Genomic DNA, 23,337 nt, shown 5'->3' on the forward strand with positions numbered 1-23,337 from the left:
CTGATCTTCAACGGAGACTCCATTTTTGTTGAAGTGAATACCTGCCCTTTACTATGAGCTAGAAACTATCAAAAAGGCCCCTGAGTGGATAGGGGGTGAGCGTTCTGGTTGCCAATGATGCCATAGATACACCGATGAAGAAATGTTTGGAAATAAGGACTCAACTGGATAATTAGAGGATTATGATCAGTGACACTATGGTTTCATTAAATTATTGTTTTAAAGACTATTGAATCTGTGAAAAAAGCAATTTCATATTGGGTGTGTAAGTGGTGTGACTAGTTTAAAGTTTGCATGAATATCCGGCTAGGGGACCTAAGAACGCTTTTCCCTGGTACCCGAGGGACACCCTAACCAAATTCTTAATTGGATCCCATCACTACAGTGGTTGGGCGGTTGGCTAACCCATGGGATTGGATGGGGTTGGGCTGGACTAATGGATCCCTAAATTGAGATTCAATTCTATTCTCGTTTTATAGATGAAGTAAATCTCAGACAAAAATTATTCTATGGAAAAGAATCAACGGCTATGCCTCTCAATGAGGAAAAAAGCGTTGGTCTCTATGATCCAAGTACAATCTTTTTTCCTTATCTGAGTATGAGACTTACGGGTTCGGTAAGGTCAGTTCACTTAATTAAGGCTTTTGACTACGTTAGAGAAAAGTTATCCTAGAGGAATCGCCTGTGCGCTTTCCGGGCAAGGGAAGTTTTTTGGGTTTGGTTTTGGAAGAACCGATGGATTAGTCTCTTGTCCGAATATCCATGGGGGGCGAGGCCTCGAGTGTGGGATCATGCCCCACACAAGAAGTGCTACTTCCGCTGCTAGCACCCCTAAATTCATTGCGCGGTGGGGATAGGGACCTCAGAGCTGGTATCATAGTGAATTGGCTAATGAGGATCAACCGAGAAGCCAAAAATGTCAAAATTTTATGAAGAAGCAGTAAAAGGTTGTAATTGTGTGATAAAATTCATACAAATCGTAAATTGGTATTTGGATCTTTAGATGGAAGTACCGCAATTGTATGGAATCCCTGACTTGCTTGAGGCCTAGACATGGTGGTATTTACCTTATAGTTCCAAGGACCGTGACTACCCGTATATACCGAGGAGGGTATAACTGCAACTCTTTACTGGTGACAGTATATAGGAGTAAATCTAAGACTTGAAATTATAAGCATTAATACTATCCATATGATGAATTCGAATATGGTTGATATGACTTTAAATTTTGGTTGAGAACTCAGGAGTTGATTTGGATTCTGATTAAAAAATGAAGATTCCTGAATTTTTAGTTGAAATGTAATAAACTAAGCAAAACCACAATGAGGATGAATGGGACGAGTCCGTGTGATAATGTTCGTAGCTGGAATGACGTTAATGACTTCAGGAAATCACTATGAGATTAGTGCATTATGCTGGCAGATTACTGCTCTTAACACTTGACCCAATGGATCAAGTTAAGGGATGTCAAATTAAAAATCTGTATAATTGAAAATTTCCATGAAGGACTGTTCAGATAGAAATTTTGGTCTAATGGACAATTATTGTGATAAGGATTTGAATGTTACGATCGGAGTGAATTATTATCTGATGACGAGTTTTATATAAGGGATCTTTGTTCCAGGATTCTGTTGGGTTCACCATACTATAAGGAATCCTAGAATCAGTTGGATCTTAAGGAAAAGAGTTCTCCTCTAATTTTTCGAGATGAGGACATCTCGCGTTTTTTAAGTGGGGAAGGATGTAAGATTCCTCCCTCCAACTTTTGAGGTGTGCAGGTGTAAGAACCTCCCCTTCTGATCTTATAAATTATTCCCCTCTCTGAAATAAAAGAAAGATCCTGTTTTACCTTGTTTTGGCCTCTAGAGAGAGAGAATGTCTAGAGGGAGATAATTCAAATTTGAGATATTTTTGGATATAAAAATCCTCCTAGTGTCTAAAATGGTTTCCCTTGAAACATATATTCAAAAAGAAATTTCCAATGTGCAATTGGAATAAATTGAAATCAGGTATAAAGGACCTTAGCCTAAGGGTCCAGATTTTTTAAAATTTTTGAACTAAGGTTCCTATGGACCAATTAGATTAAGGTTCCTATGGACCAATTAGATTAATCCAAATGTAGGGAGGAGGTAAATGGAAGAATAAAAGAGAATTTTCCAAAATTGAGTAAATGCTCACATAAGATCAAGAGTTGACTAAGGACAAGGTTATTAGTTAAAAAAGAAGAGATATTTAGAAGAAATGATGTATTTTGACACCTTGGTGTGGGGAATTTCCCTCATTAAGGAGGCGCCTATTTCACATGTGTGGTTGAGTTTAAAACTCAAAAATAATGAGATATTTTCATCTCTCCTCTCTCCTGCTTCAACTAGATCCAAAAAGTAAGCTAAACTGACCTACAAATGGTCAAAAATTGACCAAACTGATCTGGAAAATTTTAGAATCAGTTTGCTTGGTTAGAGGCTCACTTTTTCCTATAAATGAAGCCTCCCCCTTTGTAAATGGTTGATAGTGTTTTATGCACTGTTACTCTACTCCTCCCCACCAGAGTAAAAAACAGTGAAATCATTGACAATTCATTTGTTTTTGACCATTTTCTCTTCACAAGAATTGGCACTCAAGAGTAGACCCCTCAAACCATCAAGCCAAAGGAAAGCTCACAAAACTCCTAGTAAGTTAGAAATTCTACTTTTTCTTATTCTATTTTATGGTTTTCTAATTTTTGCTCTCTTTAAAATGAAAATGGATGTTATGCCTTGCTGGAAAGGCTTTTCCCCTTCTCTTCATTATTTAATTCAGCCTTTCTTTATCCTAGATGTGTAATCAAATTGATGGAATTAAACTTTTCATATTGTTTACTCTTATAATAAAGTGGAAATTTATTAGATTAGAATGATTTAAATCATCTTGGATAATTTCTAGTAAATTTTAGAGTGAAAAATTTAAAAAATGGTTAGCTATACAAAGGAGGTTATGGTAAAATTTTCTTAAATTTGGTGAAATAAGTTTTATCTTTTTATTATTCAAAAAGAGTAATCCCCACCGCTTGTGCATTATAAAAGTGTTATTTTTATTCTATGCATAGAAAAATGCATATTATAAATATTTTTATTATAAAAGTGTTATTTTTATTACAATTAATTTCTATGCAGATAAAAAGATGCATATTGGAAATATTTTGATTATAAAAGTGCTACTTTCATCAAAATTGATTTTTATGCATAAAAAGATGCATAAAAGAATTTTTTTTATTATAAAAGTATTTTTTCATTAAAATTGAATTTATGCATAAATAGATGCATAAAAGAAATTTTTAAATTATAAAAGCGTTACTTTCATCAATATTTTGATTTTATGCATAGAAAGATGCATAAAGAATTTATTTTTATTCCAAAAGTGTTATTCTCATCAAATTTTGAATTTATACATAGAAAGATGCATAAAGAAGTTTTTTTTAATTCCAAAAGTGTTATTCCTATCAAATTTTGATTTTATGCATAGAAAGATGCATAAAGAAAATTATTTTTATTTCAAAAGAGTTATTCTCATCAATTTTGATTTTATGCATAGAAAGATGCATAAAGAAAATTATTTTTATTTCAAAAGAGTTATTCTCATCAATTTTGATTTTATGCATAGAAAGATGCATAAAGAAATTTATTTTTTATTCAAAAGAGTTATTCTCATCAAAATTGAATTTATGAATAGAAATATGCATAAAAGATTTCTTTTTATTTCGAAAGTGTGATTCTCCTTAAAATTGAATTTATGCATCAATAGATGCATAAACGGATTTTTACAAAAGTGTTATTTCCCAATGAAGTTGTTTTTATGCATAAATAGATGCGTAAAGAATCTTTATATCAAAAATAAGAATTCTCTTACATTCTATAAATAGATGTGATGATATGTAATGTGAATCAGATAATGGGAATGAATGGATGGATGGATGTGATGAAAATAGATGTGATGAGAATGACAGGTAAATAGATGCGATGAGATGTGATGTGAATGAGATAAATGTGAATGAATAGATGAGATGTGATGTCATGTGAATCGAGATGTGAATGAATAACTCAGCATGTGAATTGATATAGGATGTGAATAAATGTGATAGCATGTGAATCGAGATGTGAATGAATGATAAGGGATGTGATGTGATGTGAATTGGGATGTCAATGAACAATAAGGGACGTGAATGAATGTGTTAGCATGTGAATCGATGTAAACTGGATAGATGTTAATGTAAGTGAAGTGATGAGATGTATGGGTAAATGTAAGTGGATGAGATCTGATGAGGATCAATAAGGAAATAAGTGATGAGATAGAAAAAGATGTGATTAGATGAGAATGGGAATACTTATGAAATGAATGTGGATTGATGTGTGGGTAAGGTGGATTGATGTGGATGGATAAGTGGATAATGTGGATTGATGTGGATGGATGTATGGATGATGTGGATTGATGTGTGGGTAATGTGGATTGGCATGGATGGATGTATGGATGATGTGGGTTGATGTGTGGATAATGTGGATTGACGTGAATGGTGGATGTATGGATGATGTGGATTGATGTGTGGATGATGTGGATGATGTGGATGGATGTATGGATGATGTGGATTGATGTGTGGATGATGCGATTGGATGTGATTTGATGTGGGAATGATGTGATGTGATAGGGATCGATGAAGAAAAAAAAGTTATGGGAAGATGAGAAAAGACGGGGACTAATGTGAAAGGATGTGGAAAGATGAGAAAAGATGGAAATATTGTTGGAACTGTATTTGTATGTGGAATCTGTTTTGAAATGACTGTTTTATTTCAAGAATGTTGGGGAAGCATTTTGACCGTCTTGTGAATGAGGTCGTGGAGACCTATCTGTTAAAGTTGCAACTGCTGTGACGCAAAGTAAACGGAGGACGTCTCGCGTAGCAAGGTCGACCGAGGTCTTGACCAGCCTCGGTTCGATTTAAATGGTGAGCTTCCGGTACAGTGGATGAGGGAGCAAGGAATCGGCCTATGAGTGAAGCGCTAGGTGACCTGCGAAGGATCCTAGAGGGTGCTGACCATACAGTGCTCGGGCTCTAGGTCACCGAAGATACCCACACGTACGTCAGGGAAGATATTTGGAACAAGGAGTAAGAGTTGTTTTCTGAATTCGGGCATGGATCTGGTTGATTGACCTTGCTGGTCCTCCAATGGATGAGTCCATGGCTCTTTTATATGGATCTATTGGTTGATCTTACTGATCTTCAACAGAGACTCCATTTTTGTTAAAGTGAATACCTGCCGATTACTATGAGCTAGAAACTATCAAAAAGGCCCCTGACAGGGGGTGAGTGTTCTGGTTGCCAATGATGCCATAGGTACACCGACTGGAAATAAGGATTCAACTGGATAATTATAGGATTATGATCAGTGACACTATGGTTTCATTAAATGATTGTTTTAAAGACCGTTGAATCTGTGAAAAAGGCAATTTCATGTTGGGTGTGTAAGCGGTGTGACTAGTTTTAAGTTTGCATGAATATCCAGCTAGGGGGCCTGGGAACTCTTTTCCTTGGTACCCGGGACGACCTAACCAAATTCTTAATTGGATCCCATCACTATAGTGGTTGCTAACCCATGGGACTGGATGGGGTTAGGCTTGACCGATGGATCCCTAAATTGAGATTCAACTCTATTCTCGTTCGGTAGATGAAGTAAATCCCGGACAAAAATTGTTCTATGGAAAAGAATCAACGGCTCTGCCTCTCAATGAGGAAAAAAGCTTTGGTCTCTATGATCTAAGTACAATCTTTTCCCTGATCTGACTATGGGACTTACGGGTTCGGTCATATCAGTTCAGTTAGTTAAGGCTTTTGACTACGTTAGAGAAAAGCTATCCTGGAGAAATCGCCCGTGCTTTCCGGGCAAGGGAAGTTTTTCTGGGTTCCGTTTTGGAAGAACCGATGGATTAGTCTCTTGTCCGGATATCCGTGACGGGGGCGAGGCCCCGAGTGTGGGATCTTGCCCCACGCAAGAAGTGCTACTTCCGCTGCTAGCACCCCTGAATTCGCGTTGCGCGGTGGGGATAGGAATCTCAAAGCTGGTATCAAAGTGAATTGGCTAATGAGGATCAACTGAGAAGCCAAAAATGTCAAAAATTTATGAAGAAGCAGTAAAAGGTTATAATTGTGTGGTGATAAAATTCATACAAATTGATATTCAAAATGAAAATCGTAAATTGGTATTTGGGTCTTCAGATGGAAGTACCGCAATTGACTTGCTTGAGGCCTAGATATGATGGTATTTACCTTATAGTTCCAAGGACCGTGACCACCCGTATATACCGAGGGTATAATTATTGCAGCTCTTTACTGACAGTATATATGAGTAAATCTAAGACTTGAAATTATAAGCATTAATACTATCCAGATGATGAATTTGAATGTGGTTGATATGATTTTAAATTCTAGTTAAGAACTGAGGATTTGATTTGGATTCTGATTGAAAAATGAAGATTCTTGAATTTTTAGTTGTAATAAACTAAGCAAAACCACAATTAGGATGAATGGGACGAGTCCCTGTGATAATGTTCGTAGCTGGAATGATATTAATGACTTCAGCAAATCACTATGAGATTAGTGGATTGTGCTGGTATATTGCTGCTATTAACACTTGACCCAGTGGATCAAGTTAAGGGATGTCAAATTAAAAATCTGTATAATTGAAAATTTCCATGAAGGACTGTTCATATAGAAATTTTGGTCTAATGGACCATTACTGTGATAAGGATTTGAATGTTACGATCTGAGTGAATTATTATCTGATGATGAGTTTTATATAAGGGATCTTTATCCCAGGATTCTATTGGGTTCACCAGACTATAAGGAATCCCAGAATCAGTTGAATCTTAAGGAAAAGAGTTCTCCTCTAATTTTGCGAGATGAGGACATCTCGCGTTTTTTAAGTGGGGAAGGATGTAAGATTCCTCCCTCCGGCTTTTGAGGTGTGCAGGTGTAAGAACCTCCCCTTGTTATCTTATAAATTATTTTTCTCTCTGAAATAAAAGAAAGATCCTGTTTTACCCTGTTTTGGTCTAGAGAGAGAGATATTCAAAAAGAAATTTCCAATGTGCAATTGGAATAAATTGAAATCAGGTAAAAAGGACCTTACCGTAAGGGTCCATATTTTTAAAAATTTTTGAATTAAGGTTCCTATCGACCAATTAGATTAATCCAATTGTAAGGAGGAAATAAATGGAAGAATAAAAAAAATCCCCCAAAATGAGTAAATGCTCACATAAGATGAAGAGTTGACTAAGGACAAGGTTATTAGTTAAAAAAGAAGAGATATTTAGAAGAAATGATGCATTTTTGACACCTTAGTGTGGGAAATTCCACTCATTAAGGAGGTGCCTATTTCACATGTGTGGTTGAGTTTAAAACTCAAAAATATAATGAGATATTTTCAATGATCTCTCCTCTCTCCTGTTTCAACTAGATCCAAAAAGTAAGCTAAACTGACCTAAAAATGGTCAAAAATTGACCAAACTGATTTGGAAAATTCTAAAATCAGTTTGCTTGGATAGAGGCTCACTTTTTCCTATAAATGAAGCCTTCCCCTTTGTAAATGGTTAATAGTGTTTTATGCACTGTTACTCTAGCCAAAAACAGTGAATTCATTTGTTTTTGACCATTTTCTCTTCAAAAGAATTGGTGACCATTTTTAATTTGTTGATCTTCAACGGAGACTCTATTTTTTTTAAAGTGAATATTTGTTGGTTACTATGAGCTAGGAACTATCGAAAAGGCCCCTGAGTGGACAGGGGGTGAGCGTTCTGGTTGCCAATGATGCCATAGGTACACCGATGAAGGAATGTTTGGAAATAAGAATTCAACTGGATAATTAGAGGATTATGATCAGTGACACTATGGTTTCATTAAATGATTGTTTTAAAGACTATTGAATCTATGAAAAAGGAAATTTCATATTGGGTGTGTAAGTGGTGTGACTAGTTTTAAGTTTGCATGAATATTCGGCTAGGGGGCCTAGTAACTCTTTTCCCTGGTACCCGGGACAACCTAACCAAATTCTTAATTGGATCCCATCACTACAGTGGTTGGGCGGTTGGCTAACCCATGGGACAAGGTTAGGCTGGACTGATGGATCCCTAAATTGAGATTCAATTCTATTTCAGTTCGATAGATGAAGTAAATCTCGGACAAAAATTGTTCTATGGAAAAGAATCAACGATTGTGCCTCTCAATGAGGAAAAAAGCGTTGGTCTCTATGATCCAAGTGCAATCTTTTCCCTGATCTGACAATGGGACCTACGGGTTTGGTCAGATCAGTTCAATTAGTTAAGGCTTTTGACTACGTTCGAGAAAAGTTATCCTAGAGGAATCGCCCATGCTTTTCGAGCAAGGGAAGTTTTTTTGAGTTCGGTTCTCCTCCCCAAGCCAAAAAGAGTAAATTCATTGATAATTCATTTGTTTTTGACCATTTCCTCTTCAAAAGAATTGGTGGGCACTCAAACCATCAAGCCAAAATAATCCTCACAAAACTCCTAGAAAGTTAGAAATTCTACTTTTTCTTATTCTATTTTATGGTTTTTTTTTGCTTTCTTTAAAATGAAAATGGATGTTATGTCTTGTTAGAAAGGCTTTCCCCCTTCTCTGCATTATTTAATTCAGCCTTTCTTTATCCTAGATGTGTAATCGAATTGATGGAATTAAACTTTTCATATTGTTTACTCTTGATAAAGTGGGAATTGATTAGATTAGAATGATTTAAATCATCTTGGATAATTTCTAGTAAATTTTAGAGTGAAAAAATTGAAAAATGGTCAGCCATACAAAGGAGGTTATGGCAAAATTTTCTTAAATTTGGTAAAATAAGTGTTATCTTTTTTTATTCAAAAAGATTAATCCCCACCGCTTGTGTATTCTAAAAGTGTTATATTTATTCTATGCATAGAAAAATGCATATTAGAAATATTTTTTTTATAAAAGTGTTATTTTCATTAGAATTAATTTCTATGCATAGAAAGATGCATATTGGGAATATTTTGATTATGAAAGTGTTACTTTTATAAAAATTAATTTTTATGCATAAATAGATGCAAAAAAGAATTTTTTTAATTATAAAAGTGTTACTTTCATTAAAATTAAATTTATGCATAAAAGAATTTTTTAATTATAAAAGCGTTACTTTCATCAATATTTCAATTTTATACGAAGAAAGATGCATAAAGAATTTTTTTTATTCCAAAAGTGTTATTCTCATCAAATTTTGACATCAAATTTTGATTTTATGCATAGAAAGATGCATAAAGAATTTATTTTTATTCCAAAAGTGTTATTCTCATCAAATTTTGATTTTATGCATAAAAAGATGCATAAAGAATTTATTTTTATTCCAAAAATGTTATTCTCATCAATTTTGATTTCATGCATAGAAAGATGCATAAAGAAATTTATTTTTCTTTCAAAGAGTTATTCTCATCAATTTTGATTTTATGCATAGAAAGATGCATAAAGATTTTTTTTTTCAAAAGCGTTATTCTCATCAATTTTGATTTTATGCATAAAAAGATGCATAAAGAAATTTATTTTTATTTTCGAAAGTGTGATTCTCCTTAAAATTGAATTTATGCATAAATAGATGCATAAACGGATTTTTATAAAAGTGTTAATTTCCACTGAAGTTGTTCTTATGCATGAATAGATGCGTAAATAATCTTTATATCAAAAATAAGAATTCTCTTACATTTTATAAATAGATGTGATGATATGTAATGTGAATCAGATAGATGGGAATGGATGGATGGATGGATGTGATGAGAATAGATGTGATGAGAATGAGAGGTAAATAGATGTGATGAGATGTGATGTGAATTAGATAAATGTGAATGAATAGATGAGATGTGATGTCATGTGAATCGGGATGTGAATGAATGTGTTAGCATGTGAATCGGGATGTGATAAGGGATGTGAATAGATGTGATGTGATGTGAATCGGGATGTGAATGAATGATAAGGGACGTGAATGAATGTGTTAGCATGTGAATCGAGATGTGAATGAATGAGATGTAATGTGAAATGGATGTGATAAGATGCGATGTAAACTGGATAGATGTGATGTGAATTAGATAAATGTGAATGAATAGATGCAAGTGGATGAGATCTGATGAGGATAAATGAGGAAATAAGTGATGAGATAGAAAAAGATAAGATATGATTAGATGAGAATGGGAATACTTATGAAATGAATGTGGATTGATGTTGGATTGATGTGTGGGTAGATGCAAGTGGATGAGATCTGATGAGGATAAATGAGGAAATAAGTGATGAGATAGAAAAAGATATGATTAGATGATAATGGGAATACTTATGAAATGAATGTGGATTGATGTGTGGGTAATGTGGATTGATGTGTATGGATGAGTGGATAATGTGGATTGATATGGATGATGTGAATGGATGTATGGATGATGTGAATGGATGTATGGATGATGTGGATTGATGTGAATGATGTGAATGGATGTATGGATGATGTGGATTGATGTGTGGGTAATGTGGATTGGCATGGATGGATGTATGGATGATGTGGGTTGATATGTGGATTGACGTGAATGGATGTATGGATGATGTGGATTGATGTGCGGATGATGCGATTAGATGTGATTTGATGTGGGAATGATGTGATGTGATAGGGATCGATGAAGGACAAAAAATTGTGGGAAGATGAGAAAAGATGGGGACTAATGTGAAAGGATGTGGAGTGATGAGAAAAGATGGAAATATTGTTGGAACTGTATTTGTATGTGAAATTTGTTTTTAAATGACTGTTTTATGTCAAGAATGTTGAGGAAGCATTTTGACCGTCTTGTGAATGAGGTCGTCTGGAGACCTATCTGTTAAAGTTGCAACTGCTGTGATGGAGAGTCAACGAAGGACGTCTCGCGTAGTAGCAAGGTCAGCCGAGGTCTTGACCAGCCTTGGTTTGATTTAAATGGTGAGCTTCCGGTACAGTGGATGAGGGACCAAGGAAGCCGCCTATGAGTGAAGCGCTAGGTGGCCTGCAAAGGATCCTAGAGGGTGCTGACCATATGGTGCTCGGGCTCTGGGTCACCGAAGATACCCACATGTATGTCGGGAAAGATATTTGGAACAAGGAGTAAGAGTTGTTTTCTGAATTCCGGCATGGATCTGGTTGATTGACCTTGCTGGTCCTCCAACGGATGAGTCCATGGCTCTTTTATATGGATCTATTAGTTGATCTTGTTGATCTTCAACGGAGACTCCATTTTTGTTAAAGTGAATACTTGCCGATTACTATGACCTTCTAGGAACTATCGAAAAGGCCCCTGAGTGGACAGGGGGTGAGCATTCTGGTTGCCAATGATGCCATAGGTACACCGATGAAGGAATGTTTGGAAATAAGGATTCAACTGGATAGTTAGAGGATTATGATCAATGACACTATGGTTTCATTAAATGATTGTTTTAAAGACTATTGAATCTGTGAAAAAGGAAATTTCATATTGGGTGTGTAAGTGGTATGACTAGTTTTAAGTTTGCATGAATATCCGGCTAGGGGGCCTCGGAACTTGGTACCTGGGATAACCTAACCAAATTCTTTATTGGATGCCATCACTAGAGTGGTTGCTAACCCATGAGACTGGATGGGGTAAGGCTGGACTGATGGATCCCTAAATTGAGATTCAATTCTATTCTGGTTCGATAGATGAAGTAAATCCTTGACAAAAATTGTTCTATGGAAAGGAATCAATGGCTCTGCCTCTCAATGAGGAAAAAAGCGCTGGTCTCTATGATCCAAGTACAATCTTTTACCTGATCTCACTATGGGACTTACGGGTTTGGTAAGATCAGTTCAGTTAGTTAAGGCTTTTGAGTTCGAGAAAAGTTATCCTGGAGGAATCGCCTGTGCTTTTCGGGCAAGGAAGGTTTTTTCGGGTTCGGTTTTGGAAGAACCGATGGATTAGTCTCTTGTCCAGATATCCGTGGGGGCGAGGCCCCAAGTGTGGGACCCTGCCCCGCGCAAGAAGTGCTACTTCCGCTGCTAGCACCCTTGAATTCCTTGCGCGGTGGGGATAGAGACCTCACAGGTATCAAAGCGAATTGGCTAATGAGGATCAACCGAGAAGCCAAAAATGTCAAAAAATTTGAAGAAGCACCAAAAGGTTGTAATTGTGTGATAAAATTCATACAAATTGATATTCAAACTGAAAATTGTAAATTGGTATTTGGGTCTTCAGATAAAAGTACCGCAATAGTTGTATGGAATCCCTTACTTGTTTGAGGCCTAGACATGATGGTATTTACCTTATAGTTCCAAGGACCATGACTACCCGTATATACCAAGGGTATAACTGCAGCTCTTACTGATAGTATATATGAGTAAATCTAAGACTTGAAATTATAAGCATTAATACTATCCAGATGATGAATTCGAATGTGGTTGATATGATTTTAAATTCTGGTTGAGAACTAAGGAGTTGATTTGGATTCTGATTGAAAAATGCAGATTCTTGAATTTTTAGTTGAAATGTAATAAACTAAGCAAAACCACAATGAGGATGAATGGGACGAGTCCCTATGATAATGTTTGTAGCTGGAATGATGTTAATGACTTCAGCAAATCACTATGAGATTAGTGGATTATCCTAGTAGATTGCTGCTGTTAACACTTGACCTAGTGGATCAAGTTAAGGGATGTCAAATTAAAAATCTGTATAATTGAAAATTTCCATGAAGGACTGTTTAGATAGAAATTTTGGTCTAATGGACCATTATTGTGATAAAGATTTAAATGTTACGATCTGAGTGAATTATTATCTGATGATGAGTTTTATATAAGGGATCTTTATCCCAGGATTCTGTTGGGTTCACTAGACTATAAGGAACCCTAGAATCAGTTGAATCTTAAGGAAAAGAGTTCTCCTCTAGTTTTGCGAGATGAGGACATCTCGCATTTTTTAAGTGGGGAAGGATGTAAGATTCCTCTCTCCGGATTTTAAGGTGTGTAGGTGTAAGAACCTCCCCTTCTGATCTTATAAATTATTCCCCTCTCTAAAATAAAAGAAAGATCTCGTTTTACCTTATTTTGGCCTAGAGAGAGAGAATGTCTAGAGGGAGATAATTCAAATTTGAGATATTTTTGGATATAAAAATCCTCCTAGTGTCTAAAATGGTTTCCCCTGAAACAGATATTCAAAAAGAAATTTCCAATGTGCAATTGGAATAAATTGAAATCAAGTATAAAGGACCTTAGCCTAAGGGTCTAGATTTTTTGAAATTTTTGAATTAAGGTTCTAAGGGACCAATTAGATTAATCCAAATGTAGGGAGGAGATAAATGGAAGAATAAAAGATAATCCCTCAAAAATGAGTAAATGCTCACATAAGATGAAGAGTTGACTAAGGACAAGGTTATTAGTTAAAAAAGAAGAGATATTTAGAAGAAATGATGCATTTTTGACACCTCACTGGGAATTCCCCTCACTAAGGAGGCGCCTATTTCACATGTATGTGTGGTTGAGTTTTAAACTCACAAATAATGAGATATTTTCATCTCTCCTCTCTCCTACTTCAATTAGATCCAAAAAGTAAGCTAAACTGACCTAAAAATGGTCAAAAATTGACCAAACTGATCTAGAAGATTCTAGAATCAGTTTGCTTGGTTAGAGGCTCACTTTTTCCTATAAATAAAGCCTCCCCCTTTGTAAATGATTAATAGTATTTTATGCACTGTTACTCTACTTCTCCCTAGAGCCAAAAACAGTGAATTCATTGATAATTCATTTGTTTTTGACCATTTCCTCTTCAAAAGAATTGGTGGCCACTCTTGTTGCAAACAAGAGTAGATTTCTCAAACCATCAAGCTAAAGGAAATCTCACAAAACTCTGAGTAAGTTAGAAATTCTACTTTTTCTTATTCTATTTTATGGTTTTCTGATTTTTGCTTTCTTTAAAATAAAAATGGATGTTATGCCTTTCTGGAAAGGCTTTCCCCCTTCTCTGCATTATTTAATTCAGCCTTTCTTTATCCTAGATATGTAATCAAATTGATGGAATTAAACTTTTCATATTGTTTACTCTTAATAAAGTGAAAATTGATTAGATTAGAATGATTCAAATCATCTTGGATAAATTCTAGTAAATTTTAGAGTGAAAAATTTGAAAAATGATCAGCCATACAAAGGAGGTTATGGAAAAATTTTCTTAAATTTGGTGAAATAAGTTTTATCTCTTTATTATATCTCTTTATTATTCAAAAAGAGTAATCCCCACCGCTTGTGTATTCTAAAAGTGTTATTTTTATTCTATGCATAGAAAAATGCATATTAGAAATATTTTTATTATAAAAGTGTTATTTTCATTAGAATTAATTTTTATGCATTAAAAAAATACATATTGAAAATATTTTGATTATAAAAGTGTTACTTTCATCAAAATTAATTTTTATGCATAAATAGATGCAAAAAAGAATTTTTTTAATTATAAAAGTATTACTTTCATTAAAATTAAATTTGTGCATAAAAGAATTTTTTAATTATAAAAGCGTTACTTCTATCAATATTTTGATTTTATGCATAGAAAGATGCATAAAGAATTTATTTTTATTCCAAAAGTGTTATTCTCCTCAAATTTTGATTTTATGCATAGAAAGATGCATAAAGAATTTTTTTTTATTCCAAAAATGTTATTCTCATCAAATTTTGATTTTATGCATAGAAAGATACATAAAGAATTTATTTTTATTCCAAAAGTGTTAGTGTCATCAATTTTGATTTTATGCATAGAAAGATGCATAAAGAAATTTATTTTTCTCTCAAAGTTATTCTCATCAATTTTAATTTTATGCATAGAAAGATGCATAAAGAATTTTTTTTTTCAAAAGCGTTATTCTCATCAATTTTGATTTTATGCATAGAAAGATGCATAAAGAAATTTATTTTTATTTTGAAAGTGTGATTCTCCTTAAAATTAAATTTATGCATAAATAGATGCATAAACGGATTTTTATAAAAGTGTTATTTCCTACTGAAGTTGTTCTTATGCATGAATAGATGCGTAAATAATCTTTATATCAAAATTAAGAATTCTCTTACATTCTATAAATAGATGTGATGATATGTAATGTGAATCAGATAGATGGGAATGAATGGATGGATGGATGTGATGAGAATAGATGTGATGAGAATGAGAGGTAAATAGATGTGATGTGAATCAGATAAATGTGAATGAATAGATGAGATGTGATGTCATCTGAATCGGGATGTGAATGAATGTGTTAGCATGTGAATCGGGATGTGAATGAATGTGATAGCATGTGAATCGGGATGTGAATGAATGATAAGGGATGTGAATAGATGTGATGTGATGTGAATCGGGATGTGAATGAATGATAAGGGATGTGAATGAATGTGTTAGCATGTGAATTGGGATGTGAATGAATGAGATGTGATGTGAAATCGATGTGATAAGATGCGATGTAAACTGGATAGATGTTAGTGAGTGTGAAGTGATGAGATGTATGGGTAGATGCAAGTGGATGAGATCTGATGAGGATAAATGAGAAAATAAGTGATGAGATAGAAAAAGATGTGATTAGATGAGAATGGGAATACTTATGAAATGAATGTGGATTGATGTGTGGGTAATGTGGATTGATGTGGATGATGTGAATGGATGTATGGACGATGTGGATTGATGTGTGGGTAATGTGGATTGGCGTGGATGCATGATGTGGGTTGATGTGTGAATAATGTGGATTGACGTGAATGGATGTATGGATGATGTGGATTGATGTGGATGATGTGGATGGATGTATGGATGATGTGGATTGATGTGTGGATGATGCGATTGGATGTGATTTGATGTGGGAATGATGTGATGTGATAGGGATCGATGAAGGACAAAAAATTATGGGAAGATGAGAAAAGATGGGGACTAATGTGAAAGGATGTGGAGTGATGAGAAAAGATGGAAATATTGTTGGAACTGTATTTGTATGTGAAATCTGTTTTTAAATGACTGTTTTATGTCAAGAATGCCGGGGAAGCATTTTGACCATCTTGTGAATGAGGTCATGGAGACTTGTCTGTTAAAGTTACAACTGCTGACGGGAATGGAGGACGTCTCACATAGTAGCAAGGTCGGCCGAGGTCTTGACCAGCCTCGGTTTGATTTAAATGGTGAGCTTCCGGTATAGTGGATGAGGGACCAAGGAAGCGGCCTATGAGTGAAGCGCTAGGTGACCTACAAAGGATCCTAGAGGGTGCTGACCATACGGTGCTCGGGCTCTGGGTCACCGAACATACCCACACATACGTCTCGCGGGGAAGATATTTGGAACAAGGAGTAAGAGTTGTTTTCTGAATTCGGGCATGGATCTGATTGATTGACCTTGCTGGTCCTCAACAGATGAGTCCATGGCTCTTTTATATGGATCTATTGGTTGATCTTGCTAATCTTCAATGGAGACTCCATTTTTGTTAAAGTGAATACTTGCCAGTTACCTATGAGCTAGGAACTATCGAAAAGGCCCTTGAGTGGACAGGGAGTGAGCGTTCTGGTTGCCAATGATGCCATAGGTACACCGATGAAGGAATGTTTGGAAATAAGGGTTCAACTGGATAATTAGAGAATTATGATCAGTGACACTATGGTTTCATTAAATGATTGTTTTAAAGATTGTTGAATATGTGAAAAAGGCAAATTCTTATTGGATGTGTAAGTGGTGTGACTAGTTTTAAGTTTGTATGAATATCCGGCTAGGGGGCCTGGGAACTCTTTTCTTCGGTACCCGGGACAACCTAAACAAATTCTTAATTGGATCCCATCACTACAGTGGTTGGGTGGTTGGCTAACCCATGGGACTAGATGGGGTTAGGCTAGACTGATGGATCCCTAAATTGAGACTCAATTCTATTCTGGTTCAATAGATGAAGTAAATCCCGGACAAAAAATGTTATATGGAAAAAAAAGAATCAAAGGTTGTGCCTCTCAATGAGAAAAAAAACGTTGGTCTCTATGATCCAAGTACAATCTTTTCTCCGATCTGACTATGGGACTTACGAGTTTGGTCAAATCAATTCAGTTAGTAAAGGCTTTTGACTACGTTAGAGAAAAGTTATCTTGGAGGAATTGCCTATGCTTTCCGGGCAAGGGAAGTTTTTTTGGGTTCGATTTTGGAAGAACCGATGGATTAGTCTCTTGTCCGGATATCCGTCGGCGAGGCCCCAAGTGTGGAACCCTGCCCTGTGCAAGAAGTGCTACTTCCATTGCTAGCACCCCTGAATTCGTTGCGCGGTGGGGATAAGGACCTCACAAATGTGTAATGCTTATTATGAAAATTGACTTATATAGGCTAGTTAAAAATTAAAAATGGTAAAACCACTATTACGAGTCCTAAGTAAGTATATACACAAATTTCTTAGACTTTCCCTATTTGGCATTCAGCTCATCGTAAGGTCACTTTAGACTTCCTCTATTTGACATTAAGCTCATGGTAAGGCTACTTTATATTTTTAAGTGCTATCTTATAAAAACAGGTGCTCACTCAAGCAAATAAGCTGGCAAAGATCACTCAAAAAAATAAGACGGCAAAGCTCCTTATATGGTATGTCATGTGCTAATTCAAGCAAATAAGATAACAAATCTCCTTATGGTGTGATAGGTGGGTGAAACCTAGGTGAAACTATGCCCCCCCTTCCTAATGGGTGACCACATCACCGAGGTTGGTGAAGCTAACTGCCAAGTTGAAGAGGTGTAGATGGTCCAAGATATAACGTGAAATTGGCATGCTAGGATAAGTGGTAGACTCTAAAATGATATGTGACCTAGATGTATGGCAAATTGGTGATAATCTTTGGGTAGCCTTGGGGTGGTCAAGGTGGCATAAAGAGGTAGATGTGAAGTAGAACTTTCTCATGTAGGCCTCCTTCTATTGTGGAAGTGGCTTGGTCCCTTCAAAATCACGTGGTAGGTATTTCATGGGTAGATGTGAAGTAGAACTTTCTCATGTAGGCCTCCTTCTATTGTGGAAGTGGCTTGGTCCCTTCAAAATCACGTGGTAGGTATTTCATGGGTAGATAATAGTCTCTGGACCATGCAAAACATGATATTCATCCACGATCTCATAGCTTCATGCGTAGAGATTGGGTTTTTTATGGCTAATATATCGATTAGGGTGAGGTTGTGTTTATGTTAAATTAGAGTCAAGGGTGAGGTTATATTCTTTAAAGCACTTTGGAGGTACTTACATGGTCAATTGTTATACAGGAGATAAGGTTGGCTCCCGGGAGATAAGGTTGGCTCCCACACCTACCATGGCCTCCCCATCTATATATGTACTTAGAGGGTTTCCATAGATGAGGTTAGTTGCACGTGTATGTGTCCAAGCTTCCTAGCAGATGCAGAATGTGGGAAAAAGAATCGATACTCTTAGTGAAAAATGGAGATGATGTGCTTGGGAAATGGATAGAAGGTGTGTCTTGTGTGTGCACTCAGATTTTTCCAACAAATTTGCTTTCTTTGACTCTCTATATTGCTTTTCTTGGCATTTACTAGATATCCCTTTTCTTGGGGAGTCAAGATCATGAGGCTTATTTCTATGGGACTCACGCCTTTGGACACAAAACTTTAGACTCATGTCTCTAGACTTATGCCTCTAGACTTGCGCTCTAGACTCATGTTTGTGTGCTCACACAATTTTTGAAGAAACAAGCTCACAGACATCTAATGAGTTAGCCTCTCATCACACCTACTATAGACTCATGCTTATAGACTCACGGGTTCAGGCTCATGCCTACCTATAGACTCATTTCTATAGGCTTACACATTATTTTTTAATGATCTAGGCTCACATCTATCATCTATAGACTCATGTCTATAGGCTCACACAATTTTTTTTGTATGATCTAGGCTCACACATTTTTTTGTATAACCTAGGCTCACATATATAATTTTATGAAATAGGACTATGATGAATTTGGTGAGAAAATATTAGTGGGCAATAGTTATACTTTTCTTTATTATACTTAACACATTAATAATTAGTGGGTAATTATTATACTTACATCCCAATAATTATGAAGGACAAGAGTTTTCCTTGTAAATATTAAACTTACCACCCCAATAATTATAAAGAACAAGAATTTTCTGTGTAATTGGTATGACAGGGTAGGTCTTCAAGAGCTGCTTTACCAAACACTTTGAATTGATTGTTATAATATTAGGTTTCCTAGAATCACATTAGTACCATACTGTTTGAATTGCCTGGTATACTATTAGGTTGACCAGACTCACGTTTGTTAACTCGCACCAAACTCACACCTCAGACTCGTGTCTATTGACTTACGTCTGACTCACGACTCACAACTCTAGACTTGGCTCATAGACTTGGCTCATGACTCATGTCTTATATGCCTCTAGACTCACAGTGGATGTCTCTAGGCTTACAACTCATGTCTCTAAGCTCATGTGTTGACTCACGGCTCACATCTCTAAGCTTATGTGTGTTGACTCATGTTTTTTTTTCATGGGACTATGGACTTACATCTCCCAACCCGAGAGATGGTTTGGCATGGTTTTTTGAGGTGTTTAAGATTTTTAAGATTTGATGGTGGTGATTAAGATTTCTAATCCATGTTTATGGTGTTTATAAAAGTGATTATATGCTTTTTATTATTTTTTGTTGATTTTACATGCTCTAAGCTACCAATTTTACCATGTAAATGAACAAAATTTATGCAATGGATGAACAAAAAATCACAACTTCCTCACTCTAATTCATGCACAAGTGGCTGATGTTTTTGGGTTAGTTTATTCCACTTTGAATTTACAAATGCTAAGAACAAAATTATGAAATGGATGAACAAAAAATCACTTCATCCTCATTCAAGAAGAGGATGTCCTTTGGAGTGGTCTTCTCTCACAAATGCTAGAATGGGGAAGAATCTAATAGAAGAAAAAAACCTACAATCAAACCTATCTAGCAAGCATCCATCAATCATGCAAGATTCAATAGAGAGCACAAGCAAGCAAGATTAGAGAAGAGAACACATCTTAAGTATTATATACAAGGGAATGAATGTGTAATGATCATTATTGAAATCGACTTATATAGGGCATTTAGAACTTAAGTATTCTATGGTTGCAAGGGAATGAATGTGTAATGCTTATTATGGAAATTGACTTATATAGGGGGCTAGTTAAAATTTAAAAATGGTACAACCACTATTACGAGTCCTAAGTAAGTATGTACACAAATTTCTTAGACTTTCCCTATTTGGCATTAATCTCATCGTAAGGTCAGTTTAGACTTTCCCTATTTGACATTAAGCTCATGGTAACGTTGCTTTTACAGGTGCCCACTCAAGCAAATAAGCTAACAAAGATCACTCAAAAAAATAAGACAGCAAAGCTCCTTATATGGTATGACATGTGCTAACTCTAGCAAATAAGATGGCAAAGCTCCTTATGGTGTGATAGGTGGGTGAAACCTAGGTGAAACTATGTCCCCCCCCTCCCCTTCCTAATGGTGACCACATCACCCAGGTTAGTGGTGAAGCTAGCTGCCAAGTTGAAGAGATGTAGATGGTCCAAGATGAAGTAGAATTTTTTCATGTAGGCCTCCTTCTATTGTGGAAGTGGCTTGGTCCCTTCAAAATCACGTGGTAGGTAGAAGAAACCCATGCCTTTTGATTAATGGAGCTATCACCACGACCACTATTATGAATGATTTTGGTAGAAGCAACCCACGCCTTTTGATTAATGGGGTTATCACCACGACCACTATTATGAATGATTTTGCATGGGTAGATGGTGCCTAAAACATGCATGATAGGATATAGAAGTAGAAGTTCTACATGCATCTTCATGAAAGGCCTCCTTCTATTGTGGAAGGGGCTTAGTGGGCCCTTTAAATTAGGTGCACTTTTTGATTGGCAAAATTATTGCCAAGACTACCATTAAATGATGTTTCATGGGTAGATAATAGTCTCTGGACCATGCACAACATGATATTAATACAAGATCTCATAGCTCGATGCTAGAGATTGGGTTTTTTATGACTAATATGTCGACAAGGGTGAGGTTGTGTTTATGTTATATTAGAGTCGAGGGTGAGGTTATATTCTTTAAAGCACTTTGGAGGTACTTACATGGTCAATTGTATACAGGAGATAAGGTTGGCTCCCACACCTACCATGGTCCCCCCATCTATATATATGTACTTAGAGGGTTTCTTTTGATGAGGTTAGTTGCACGTGTATGTGTCCAAGCTTCCTAGGAGATGCAGAATGTGGGAAAAAGAATTGATACTCTTAGTGAAAAATGGAGATGATGTGCTTGGGAAATGGATAGAAGGTGTGTCTTGTGTGTGCACTCAGATTTTTCCAACAAATTTGCTTTCTTTGACTCTCTATATTGCTTTTCTTGGCATTTACTAGATATCCCTTTTGTTAGCGAGTTAAGATCATGGGGCTTATTTCTATGGGACTCACGCCTCTGGACATACATCTCTAGACTTATGCCTCTAGACTCGCGCTCTACACTCATGTTTGTGTGCTCACACAATTTTTGAAGAAACAAGCTCATAGACATCTAATGAGTTAACCTCTCATCACACCTACTACTAGTGGGCTCAAGCCTCTAGGCTCATGCTTATAGACTCACGGGTCTAGGCTCATGCCTACCTATAGACTCATGTCTATAGGCTTACACATTATTTTTTAAGATCTAGGCTCACAATTATCATCTATAGACTCATGTCTATAGGCTCATAGAATTTTTTTTGTATGATCTAGGCTCACACATTTTTCTCTATAACCTAGGCTCACATATATATTTTTATGGCATAGGACTATGATAGGTTTGGTGAGAAAATATTAGTGGGTAATTATTATACTTAACATCCCCAATATATTCTTTTATGAAATAGGACTATGATGGGTTTGGTGAGAAAATATTAGTGGGTAATTATTATACTTAACATCCTAATAATTATAAGATTTTTCTATATTATACTTAACACATCAATAATAAGTGGGTAATTATTATACTTGCACCCCAATAATTATAAAGGACAAGAATTTTCCTTGTAATTATCAAACTTACCACACCACCCCAATAATTATAAAGGATAAGAAATTTTTGTGTAATTTGTATGACAGGGTAGGTGTGTCTTTATAGGTCTTCAAGAGTTGCTTTACCAAACACTTTTAATTGATTGTAATAATATTAGGTTTCCTAGAATCACATTAGTACCATACTGTTTGAATTGCCTGGTATACTATTAGGTTAACCAGACTCACGTTTGTTGACTCGCACCAAACTCACACCTTCAGACTCATGTCTATTGACTTACGTCTCTAGACTCACAACTCACAACTCTAGACTTGGCTCATGACTCATGTCTTATATGCCTCTAGACTCATAGTGGGTGTCTCTAGACTTACAACTCATGTCTCTAAGCTCACGTGTGGACTCACGGCTCACATCTCTAAGCTTATGTGTGTTGACTCATGTTTTTTTTTTCATGGGACTATGGACTTATGTCTCCTAACCCGAGAGATGGTTTGTGAAAGATCCCTGTCCCCTCCGTGCAACGGATTCGTGGGTGCTAGCAGAGCAGAAGTAGCACTCCTTGCACGGGGTAGGATCCCTCACTCGGGGCCTCTCACCCACGGATATCCGGACAAGAGACTAATCCCTCGGTTCTTAAACTTTCCTTGCCCAGAAAGCACGGGCGACTCCTCCAGGATATTTTTACTCTAACGTAGTCAGGGTCATTATTGACCAAATAATTCAACCAAACCTATGAGTCTCTTAGTCAGATCAAGGAAGAAACTTGCACTTGGATCATAGAAACCAACATTTTTTTCCCCATCGAGAGGCATAGCCGTTGATTCTTTTTCCATAGAACAATTACTATCCGAGATTTACTTCATCTATCGTACTATAATAGAATTGAGTCTCATTTTACGGATCCATCAGTCCAGCCTAAGTCCCATGGGTTAGCCAACCGCCCAACCACTGTATTGATGGGATCCAATTAGGAATTTGGTTAGGTTTTGTCTCGGGTACCAGGGAGGAAAAGAGTTTTCAAGCCCCCTAGCCGGACATTCATACAAATTTAATGCCAATCACACCACTTACCCACCCAATATAAAATTGCCTTTTTCACAGATTCAGCTATCTTTAAAACAATCATTTAATGAAACCATAGTGTCATTGATCATAATCCTCAAAATCTCGGGTTGAATCCTTATTTCCAATCATTCCTTCGTCGGTGTATCTATGGCATCATTGGCAAACCAGAAC

Source organism: Cibotium barometz, chromosome 30, assembly GCF_041138505.1.
Source record: "Cibotium barometz isolate CiBa-2024 chromosome 30, ASM4113850v1, whole genome shotgun sequence".
NCBI lineage: Eukaryota > Viridiplantae > Streptophyta > Polypodiopsida > Cyatheales > Cibotiaceae > Cibotium > Cibotium barometz.